Genomic DNA, 11,312 nt, shown 5'->3' on the forward strand with positions numbered 1-11,312 from the left:
ATATTCAATGTAAACATTATGCCGACTCAGTTGCCTTTTGCAACCAACCTGCACTTATCTTTAAAGTCTTCTACATAGCAGCCATCAGGGTTAAACCGGACCTGCAAACCTTGCTCAATCATCTGGCCAATAGAAACCAGATTCTTTGTAATGTTTAGAACATGAAGTACATCTGCAAGGTACTTCATCTTACCATCCTGCATAGACAATGGCATGTGTCCAACATGGGCAATTGGATCAGCAGTGTCATCCCCTGTTTCAACAAAACCTGGTCTTTTAAGACTTGACTTGTCATGTGGTTCGAAGCACCTGAATCAACATACCATACATCATCCTTACATGCTACTACATCATTTCTAGACATAGCATTAACTACATGTTGCATAACAAACAACCTCTCATTATCCTCATTATTTCTGGAGGATGCATAGTTATTTTGCTGCAATTTTTCATTTCGCATATCACTTTGCTTCTTATAGCAATTTTCCTGCACATGTCCAGGCTTACCACAATAAAAACACCCTCGTGTATCATTATACTGCCTTTGCCAATTACCACGACCTCTTTGACTCCCCTTGCCTCTAAACTAGCCTCTTCCACGTGTGTTATTGTTGTGAATCTTGGGACTGCTGTTGCTTGGCTAACCATAATTCTAATTACATGTTTGGCCACCACCTTGGCCACGTCCATGACCTCTACCTCTTCCTCTACCTGAACTTGTGTAGAAGGCCTGATGCTCTAATCCGTTTTTGTTTTGTGAAGACAGTTGATCTTCACCCAAATTCTTCTCTTGAGCATTGATACCAAATTTGTGAAGTTGGGAATGTTCTCCCGAGTTTGAATAGACATCTTGAACGCCTTGTATTATGGCCGGAGACCACGTCGTAGACACACTTCCACCTTATCGTCATCATCAACAGAAATACCAATTGATGCAAGCGATTCCACAATGCCCTTGATCTTCAAGGCATAATCATTCACAAACATATTTTTCTTCTCCATAATATGAAGCTCATTATTCAACTGAATCTTTTGTGCCTTGGTGTTGGTTTCATATAGCTTCACCAAGGTGTCTCATGTCTCCTTAGGTGACTTGGCATCCTGTATATGCCCAATCATGGTGCCCTGTATACTAATAAAAAGCCAATACATGACATTTCTTGCTCCTTGATTCCAATCCTTGAATTCTTTTACATCTATAGCAGTTGGTTTAATATCCGGTATCTCTGGTGCCTCCTCATGTTCACCTTCAATGTAGTCCCAAAGTAACCTTTTCCCATCAAGAAATTTGTTATTCTAAACCTCCAAGCATGGAAGTTGTTCTTGTTAAGCTTCTCTATAATAATCTGTTTTATTCCATCATTCGACATCTTGTCTACAATACAAATTTACCAAAAACAGCACTCTTATTTGACTTGCATAAACTATTGTATTCTCCTGCAGAGCGGTACTATACTGCACCCAAACTGTCACAACCAGTGATCTCAATTTGCATTCATATACCCAATGGCAACTTTAAGACCTCTTTGCAATACACACAATGTCTGCACAACCAATCGCCCTTCCTGCAGTTTCAAAAATAGAGTTCTGCAAGCGAATCAAAAGTCAGTTTCAAGAACAAAGTTCTGCAAGCGAATCAAAACTTACCCGCAGTGCCCGTGAATGCCTGCAAATTGAAAACCGGAGGTCCAGATGCACCGAGAACACATTTTTGGCCCAAAAATTTCTATCCAATGAAAATGATGCAACGAGGTTGTGGTAATTGGCAAAGGCAAAACAATGATACATGAGGCTGTTTTTATTATGATAAGCCGAAGCATGTGTAGGTAGATTGCTATAAGAAACAGAGTGACATGCGGAATGAAAAATGTAGTAAAATAACTATGCGTCCTCTAGCAGAAATAATGAGGATAATGAGAGGTTGTTTGTTATGCAAAATATAGTTAATGTTGTGTTTGGAAATGACGTAGAAGCATGTAAGGATAATGTATGGTATGTTGATCTAGGTGCTTCGAACCACATAACAAGTCATGGTGAGTGGTTCAAGGAAATGAAGAGCCTTGAAAGATCAAATTTTGTTGAAACACGGGATGACGCTGCTTATCTGATTGCCCATTTTGGAGATATGCCATTGTCTATGTAGGATGGTAAGGTGAAGTACCTTGTAGATGTACTTTATGTTGCGAATATTACAAAGAATCTGGTTTCAGTTGGCAAGATGATTGAGTAGGGTTTGCAAGTCTAGTTTAACCCTGGTGGATGTTATATAGAAGACTTTAAAGATAAGTGCAGGTTGGTTGCAAAAGGTAACAGAGTGGGCAGAATGTTTACATTGAATGTAAATATGCATGAAGTGAGTACTGTAATTTTTGCAAATGGTTCAAGAGTTATTGCAGATACAGACATTTGGCATAAGAGAATTGGACATGTAAATGTGCAAAGAATGAAGTTATGTAGACTAAAGAAATTGTGATAGGGCTACCTAAGTTTAAGATTGAAGGTGTGCAGAAAATATGTGAAACATGTCAATTTGGGAAGCAAACAAAGCATGTATTTCCACATGATAGAAATGTGAGCAAGAATGTACTAGATGTTGTGCATTCAGATGTATGGTGTCCTGCGAAAACTATGTCTATGGGTGGTTGCAGGTATTATGTATGGTGTCCTACGAAAACTATGTCTATGGGTGGTTGTAGGTACTACGTAACATTCATTGATGACCACATGAGGAAAGTGTGGGTGTATTTCATGAAGGAGAAGAGTGAACTGTTCACTCATTTTTAGAATTTCAAAGTGATGGGAAAATAGACAAGAAAGCATGTGACGTGTCTAAGGTGAGATGGATGGGGAGAATACTTCTCCAATGAGTTCTTTGAATTCTTGTGAAAGAATGGCATTCAGAGATGATTTACATGTAGATACACTTTGCAACAAAATGGAGTTAGAGCAGAAAAAAAGGCACGTTATAGAGATAGCACGAGCATTGATGGAAGAGAAGAATATGCCATATAGCTATTGGGCTGACGCTATGTCTACATCAGTTTATATCATGAACATGACTCCTACTGCAGCCATACATGATGTAATGCTAGAGGACAAGGTTAGTGGCAAGAAACCTGATTTGTCTCACTTGAATTTTTTTGGATGTATTGCATGTGTATATGTACCAGATGAATTGCGTACTAAGTTGGATCCAAAGGTTAAAAAATGTGTATTTATTGGGTATTCCTTTGAGCAAAAGGGATATAGATGCTATAATCCTACTACATGTGAATTGAGGGTAAGCAGGGATGTTGTATTTGATGAGATGAGTAGCTGGTATACTATTGAAAAAGATGTTGTTGGGGCTAATGTAAGTGGAAACGTGGTTACACAGAATGCAAGTTAGCAATCATAGTCATTCAGTGGACCAAGAGAGTTCTCATCCAACAGTTCTGTTGTGATAGACTATGGAGTGGCACATTGCATCATAATACCAGTCCTCGAAATGTAATTTGGTACATCACAGTCATTCAGTGGACCAAGAGAGTTCTCATCCAATAGTTCTATTGTGATAGACTATGAAGTGGCATGTTACATCATAATACCAGTCTCCTCGAGATGTTCTTGGGGCTAATGTAAGTGGAAACGTGGTTGCACACAGAATGCAAGTCAGCAATCACAGTCATTCAGTGGACCAAGAGAGTTCTCATCCAATAGTTCTATTGTTTGTGATAGACTATGGAGTGGCACATTGTATCATAATACCAGTCCTCGAAATGTAACTTGCTACATCACATAAAGGCAAAGAGAAAGTGGTTGAGTCCCTTGGTATACTTGTATTTCTGCAGGGGTATTCTCTTATTGATGGAGACAGTGGCTCGGAGATGAGCCTTGATGAGAGGAGCTTGGAATTCCAACAATGAGGACACTTGGTGTGAAGAAGGCTATGGAAGCCATGAATGCAAAGTTACGAAGATTTGGAAGAGTCAAAAACCTTGTGTAGAGGTGCGGTACATCATTATGCTTATATGGCAAAAGTTGTGCAGGTTGATGCATTGAAGACAAGAAAGCTATTGGTTGTAAGTGGGTGTATAAGGTGAAACTGATGGTAGCACAAGAAGGTATAAGGCTAGATTGGTAGCCAAAGGATATGCGCAGACACATGGGATTGATTATGAGGAGACATTTGTCCCGGTTGCAAACATGGCAACTGTGAGAGCTGTGATTGTAGTGGCTGGAGCTAAAGGTTGATTTTTACATCAGATGGATGTAAAAAATGTGTTCTTGCATGGTGACTTGCAAGAAGAAGTGTATATGGATCAGCCAACTAGTTTTGAGAATACAAGTCACCCAGAGTATGTATGTAAGCTTCGTAAGGCTTTGTATGGGCTGAAGCAAGCTCGACGAGCATGGCATGACAAGATTGTTGAGTATCTTGTCACTATTTGTATTCACATGGCAGATGCGGATCACTATTTGTATGTGTGCAAGAGTGCTAAGGGTATTGTGATCATCACCATCTATGTAGATGATCATCACCATCTAAGTATTTGTGTTCACATGGCAGATGCGGATCACTATTTGTATGTGTGCAAGAGTGCTAAGGGTATTGTGATCATCACCATCTATGTAGATGATCTTATTGTTAGGGATGACAAACTGGATGAGATTGAGCACGTGAAAAGTCTTCTCAAAAGTAAGTTTGAGATGAAGGATTTGGGAGATCTGCTCATTCCAACACCCTCCCTTGATGCTAGATTGGGTACAATTTTTAGGCTTTCACTCTTCCTCTCTCTCCCATTGTGCTAGGCTACTTTGGCCTTTATGCTACTTTGGCATTGTAGCTACTTTGGCTATGAATTTCAGCTTGAGTGCATCATATGATCTCAGAGGCTGATTACATCACACTTTTTGTAGAGATAAGAGGGGTGAAAAGTATAATGGTTCTTTCTCTAGAAGAGAACATCTTTAGCTAGGATAGCTTTGGCCTCGATGTAGTTTGCTTGCTTCTTTTTTTGATAGCAATCTTCTTCTAGGTGACTAATTTTTTCACAATAGTCACAAACAAGATTTGGTTTATCTTTATTGCGACATTCATTCTTGGTATGACCAAGTTTTCCACAGTGATTGCATCTTGGAAGTTGAGATGTTGATTGATTTGTCCTTTGAAATCTGCTCACTTGATATGTGATTTAAATGATTCTTTATCTTTAAATTTGTATTCTTGTTCAAGTAAAGATGATTCTACATCTTGAAGTTTAGTGTTGGGCACATTTTTAAGTGTAGCAACAATTGATTCATAAGGTTCTTTGCCAACACTTTTTAGCAATACAGCAATAGATTCATCTTCCTCAATGACTTTCTTTTAATGCACTAAGTTATTGTTTGATACCTTTGAATTTACTAATGTATTATGCCATGGTCTCTGTCTCCTTCTTGTCGAGCTTGTAGAACTGCATGAGAAGGTTGATCTTTGAGCTCTTTGAGTTCGTGCCGAAAATCTTGTTAAGTTCCTGCCATGCCAACTTGGCATCCTTGATGCTACCAACAATGTGACTAATCATATCATCATCAAGATTTTGAGTGATGAGGCCCAATGCTTTGTTGTTTTGAAATGGCTCAATCTCCACTTGTTCATCCTCAATAAGGTGCCAAAGCCCCTTATGCGTAAGCAAGTACATGGTCTTGGTTTGCCATGTAAAAAAACCATCACCATTAAATCTTGAAACAACTTCAACACGCTCCATACTGAGAAGGTCTTACTAACAAGCTTTTATTTTGCTTTGTTATCTAATCTCATATAAATTTGTAGTGTGAAGATCGGGAAGGTCTTTGCATGTGATAATGATTCACGGCCAGTGTCTAGTCCTAGTACAAGGATGATAATGGAGAAAATTCTCTTCAATTGAGTAATGCAAGAGGATGCAGAGAATTTTGATGTAAAGGAGAATTTTCCACAGTGAATTTACACTCCAAGTTTCCAATTTTGGACTTAAATTACCCTAATTTTTGCTAATACAATACTAATAACAATGATTAGTGCTTAATTACTATGATTAAGTGAGTTGAATCTTGGAGCTTCCAATTAAGCTTGTGAAAGTGATTGTTGAGGGGGCTTTTTATACTGACTTGATGCCCTTGATGAGGACAAGAGTCTTATGTTGAAATCTCAGCACAAACCCTTCATGGAATGGTGAAATTTGTCGATTTTAGGCGACTGGTTTTTCACTTCCCACGGCCAATATACTAAACCAAAAGATGAGCCCTTTAGTCAAGTTAAACTTAAGCTAGAAGGGCTTGGCCTAATTGTTAGCACAGACCGCGAATTTACGAAAAGATGAGTACAATTAGGCAGGTAGTATCTCCGACAGGAGATCTACCAGTGGATTTATGTTTTCATTGGGGAGTGTTGTTTTGAGATGGAGCAGTAAGAAGCAACCCACATTTGCCTTGTCGAATATAGAGGAGTTGTGGTGGCAGCGTGTGAGGTAGCTTGGTTACGCAAGCTACTTGTTGATTTGGGGTTGCATGTGGAGAGAAAGGTTGTCATATATTGTGACAATCTTAGCAATATACGGTTGGCCAGGAACCCAGTTTTCCATTGGCAAAAAAAAAACACATTGAGGTACATTAACACTTTACCAGGGAGAGAGTCTTGGCAGACATAGACTTGGCCTATGTCAGCATAGCGGATTAGGTCATTGACATCTAAACAAAGGCCTTGTGAGCTGAGAAGCTCCGCAGATTTCGAGATATGCTTGGAGTTCATGAGCTGGAGTTGAGCTTGAGGAGGAGTGTTGAGATGTCAAGCTCAACATGAGCTGACACTCACGAGGCACTTGCATGACCATTTGACATTTACATCACTAGCGGGTTTAGTAGCTGGCATCGACATATCTTCGCTAAAGATTGTATAGCTAGACTACACCGACTAGTCCACACCTACCGACTCCACTTAGCGTATGGATCGCTTGTATATACTCTATTATGTGTGTTCGTCACTTTATCTTCTTTGTAGACCTCTTTTATTGTGTGAAGAAGAAGAAGAATTTTCAGCCTCTCACCTTGTGTGTTCTCTTCTAGGGTTTGTGTGAGTGTGTGTGTGCTTGTAAGAGCTCAAGCTCTCTTCTCCCCTACATCTTGTCACCAATGGGCCTCTTTAATTTGGCAATGCCTAGCCCTTCAACAAGTTGCTATCTCTTGTCTTAATGCTCAATAGTCCACAAGATACTATAGCAGCACATAGTTGGCAAGTGTGTATGCTTTGTGTGGACTACGGATCTCTTTGTGGGTATATTTCTCATCCTCCCTATGTGAATCTCCTTTACACAATGACGTAAGACCTTAATGTTTAAGGTTAATAAAATTTTTGTTTTTCTAAAAAATCAACTTTTTAACTTCTCGTCACGTTTGCATGATAACTTCTTCTCTACGTGTAGCAATCGACTATCTCCTTCTATGATGCTCCTCTATCAATATGCAGGCAACTTTGTGGTGTACCTGGCGAGGGCGAGAGATGATGGGGCCCTCTTTAGAGGCATGTTGCCAGCCTTGGAGCAGACGATGGCAGGAGCTGCTAATTAGGACATGGAGTGGGCAATAAAATGATCAAATTTTGTCCAAATTAATAGCCTAAATTAGGGACGGGCTTTGTTGGAAGCCTTGCGCTGGTGAGGGTAAGAACTGGCGAGGCTCTCCTTTGGAGGCATGTTGGTAGCCTTAGAGAAGTCAATCGGAGGAGCTGCTGACGATCGTGGAGCAGCAAGCTAGCATAGGCATGGGGATCGACAGGCATGGCGTGGAAGGGAGTCGTGGGGCCTAGCTCTTAGTCATGGAGTAGAGCGGCTAGGGAAAGCTAAGAGCCTGGTGATGACAGGAGCTCACGACATTGTGGGGCCTAGCTGTCGTGGAGCAGAGCGATTGGTGCAACCTAAGATCCTCGTGATGACAGGAGCTCGTGAGACAGCAACTTTTGTGGAGCTCGACGATGGAAGCACACCAGACAAGTGGGGTTACAGTGGCAATGTGGTGGCGTGAAGCAGCTAATGGTCATGGAACCTTAGCATGAAGCAACAAACTGACGGGGTCGGGTTGGAGGCGTGTGGGCCGTGGGTTGCCGCTCCCATTCGGTTAGGTGCACCATAGGAGAGAGAGAGAGAGAGAGAGAGAGAGCGCGCGCGCGCGATAAGAGAGCAAGGAAGACAGAGTTAAAGAGAGAGGAGAGAGTGTTAATCTAGTTTATGAAACTAATCACAAAAACTAGAACTTTTGAAGAAGCAAAAAGCCTCTTCGATTCATAGTCATCATCAAGGTCCTAAAATCTTGCCGAAAAATGCGCACACATATCTAATTAGACTAATTGGCATCCCTCGGACTTGATGGCCAAGACGTTTCCTTACTATTGACTCTCCTATTCGAAAAAAATCACACCTTTTCAGAGACAAGGCCGATCAAAATTCTGTCACCACAGATATTTTTTAAATATACCAAAAAAAATTCCTATGGAGTTAGAATTTTCATACTTGGTGTCACACCCACAAACTCTCTAGCAGCCCCATCGTGAGCAAACATTAAATATCAGAATCCCGCAACCTACGTAGTATTACATGCAAATTCAATCTGGGTCAATAAGATCCCCAACAAGCAAAAAAAGAACAGAACCGTCAATGTATGCAAAAACCACAGTGAGCAATACTGACAAGCCCTAATTTTGCTTCAATTTACTGCAATTAGGGTGTTGAAAGCATCGTCACCCCCTCCCCGTCAAGGAGAGAAATGGGAGCTTCATGGCTTCGTCCAATTCGGAGTCATGGTCATTGTCGAAATCAGTGCCTATGTCGTCATCAGCACTTCCATCCGAATCAACATGACTTCTGTCACCATCTGAGTCATCAACATCTTCATCGGGTCCGAGTCATCATCCATGTTATAATCACCATCTGAATCGGAACCGCTATCATCACCAGATGTGTGATCATCATCATCATCATCATTTGCAACGCTATCTCCGTCAGAGTCAGCACCATCAGCATCTGAATTATCATCATTTTCAACAACTTGTTCTTCAACTTTTGATTCAGTGCCATCGTCTTCGTAATCTGATTCTGCAGCGTGGCCTTCATCACCAGCGCCTACTTCTGCTTGAACGTTTTCATCACCAGCTGCAGCGCTATCTGCATCTTGTCCTTCTTTTGGTTCAACGATTTTCATCAGCGATGGCTTCTTGTTGTCCTTGCGGTCGTCTGCTGCCTGCAGGGCCTTTGCCCATGAGAAGGCCCTTGGCTCCTTTTCCAGCCATGGTTCCGCCCACACCCATGAGGAGGTGGCAGAAGAGCGGCAGAAGAGCGGCAGCTATCTAGGGTTAAGCATTTTAATGGTGTTTTTGATTTGTTGTCTTCATCATGGGTAAGGTTTTGAGGGTGCGAGCGTTTAGGGTTTGGGGAGATGTGCAGAGGTTCGGGGGGGTAGCGCAGCCTGCCGCCTACAGAGCATGCAGCGCAGGAGAGACGTGGTTTGGCTGAAGCGACATTGATCAACATCCTCAACGATCCTCAACGACTTCCATGATTGTAGCGTTTAATTTAAAAAAAAAACTCTTAACAAAGGTTATCAGAACTTTCTCGTATTAATTAATCGATTTTGAATTTTCACTCATTGTAGGCCCCTATTGGCGAGGTTTGTTTTCTCTAATTTTGACATTTTAAGGGTCAATTGAGTGTTTTGGCTTTCTTTTTAGTGCCAAAAACCAGAATATTGTTTTTGTGTAGTAAAAAACCCTCTTCGATCCTCTCATCAAGGTGAAGCATAAATCACGCCAAAACATGCACACACACATGCAAATAGACTAATTAGCACTCTGAATACAATGGCGGGGTTTGTTTCATTCAATTCCATTGATTGAGGGCTCAAATGAGCATTTTTGTTTCTCTTTTTCTTTTTTAACAACAAGAATGCAAATATTGAACAAAATTGACAAAACAAAGATGAAATTAACAGGTTCAAGGGTAACAAGTATAATGAAAAACATGAAATTGACACGTTTAAGGGTAACAAGAGGTGATCAATGTAATGAAAAATATGAAATTAAAATAAAATTAACAAAAACACATGATTTTTGGGAGGCTTTTGTTAGTATGAAACTCGTTACAAACTCGCTACAAACTCGTTAGTAGCCTAATTAGTGAATTAAAGAAAAGAGGCCAAACACAATGCATTCAAGACACAATGTGGCTAGGCGAAAATGTTATTCCTCGATAGCAATGCCATTATGGAAGCTCCTCATGCCAACTAATCGATGAAGGCTCAAACCAAGTGTCATGGTGGGGAATTTGCGTATCGCTCCTCCAGAGAGTACATAAGAGCTCTAATCGGGACCTAATCTACATAATAGGTAGCACACAAAGGGTCGGTGAGGTGTGTCACTCACCTCGTGAACAAGCATTTGGTCAATTCTCATTGTTGACTCGTAGATCACATCAGGAAGAAGCACATGTGAGCTCGACCTCCGCGTTGCTGCAAACACCTCGTAGCTCGATCGCACTCACCACTCTATATCACCTCTCGTACACACACTCACACATGCATAGATGATCACATAAGAGCATACAATGTATTCACATAAGAGCATACAAGAGAATGATGTGTGAGAGTTACAAATTGGCCTTCATACCTAGCCCATCATACATGACCGGCAATAGTTAAAAAAAATAGGTTCTCAAGTACCCAAGGTAGCCTAGGCTTGTGCAAAAACCTAGTCTAAGCATGTACTCTCACTAACTAATCCCATGGCGTACCTTTCATAGACAATTGGTGATCGCACACACCAAATATACAAAATAGGGCCTATTAGAGTGAAAAGTAGCAATCCCGATGCCACGGCCATAGGAGGTGGAAATTGGTGTGGTGGTCGGCATCGATGTCTAAAGGGTTGTCAGAGAGGCTTAACATGGAGTATGATAGAAGATTCTAACTCTAAACCTAAACTTCCCACTCAAAAACAATTGCCATAGCTAACTCTCAAAGAGAGTTGTAAGAAGGAACCTTCAACATCAAGAAAATGTAATGCCACCTCCTCGAATCCACCCACACCAACTTTGCCTTGCAATTCACAAGCCTTCCCATCCACATCTAGCTCTCTAAAGAAGAAGAACCGTATGAAAATTCAAAAAACACAACCACCACTTGCCTTTCAAGAGGCATCTGTAGTCTCTCTACCTGCTCAACATCAAGCATGCCCATGAAAAGGTGGGAGAAACAACGGAGCACACACATCAACTACAAATCACTACCCCTAGAGATATTTGCTTATGGCTGAACACCATGAACAAGAT

This window comes from Cibotium barometz, chromosome 20 (genome assembly GCF_041138505.1).
Source record: "Cibotium barometz isolate CiBa-2024 chromosome 20, ASM4113850v1, whole genome shotgun sequence".
NCBI lineage: Eukaryota > Viridiplantae > Streptophyta > Polypodiopsida > Cyatheales > Cibotiaceae > Cibotium > Cibotium barometz.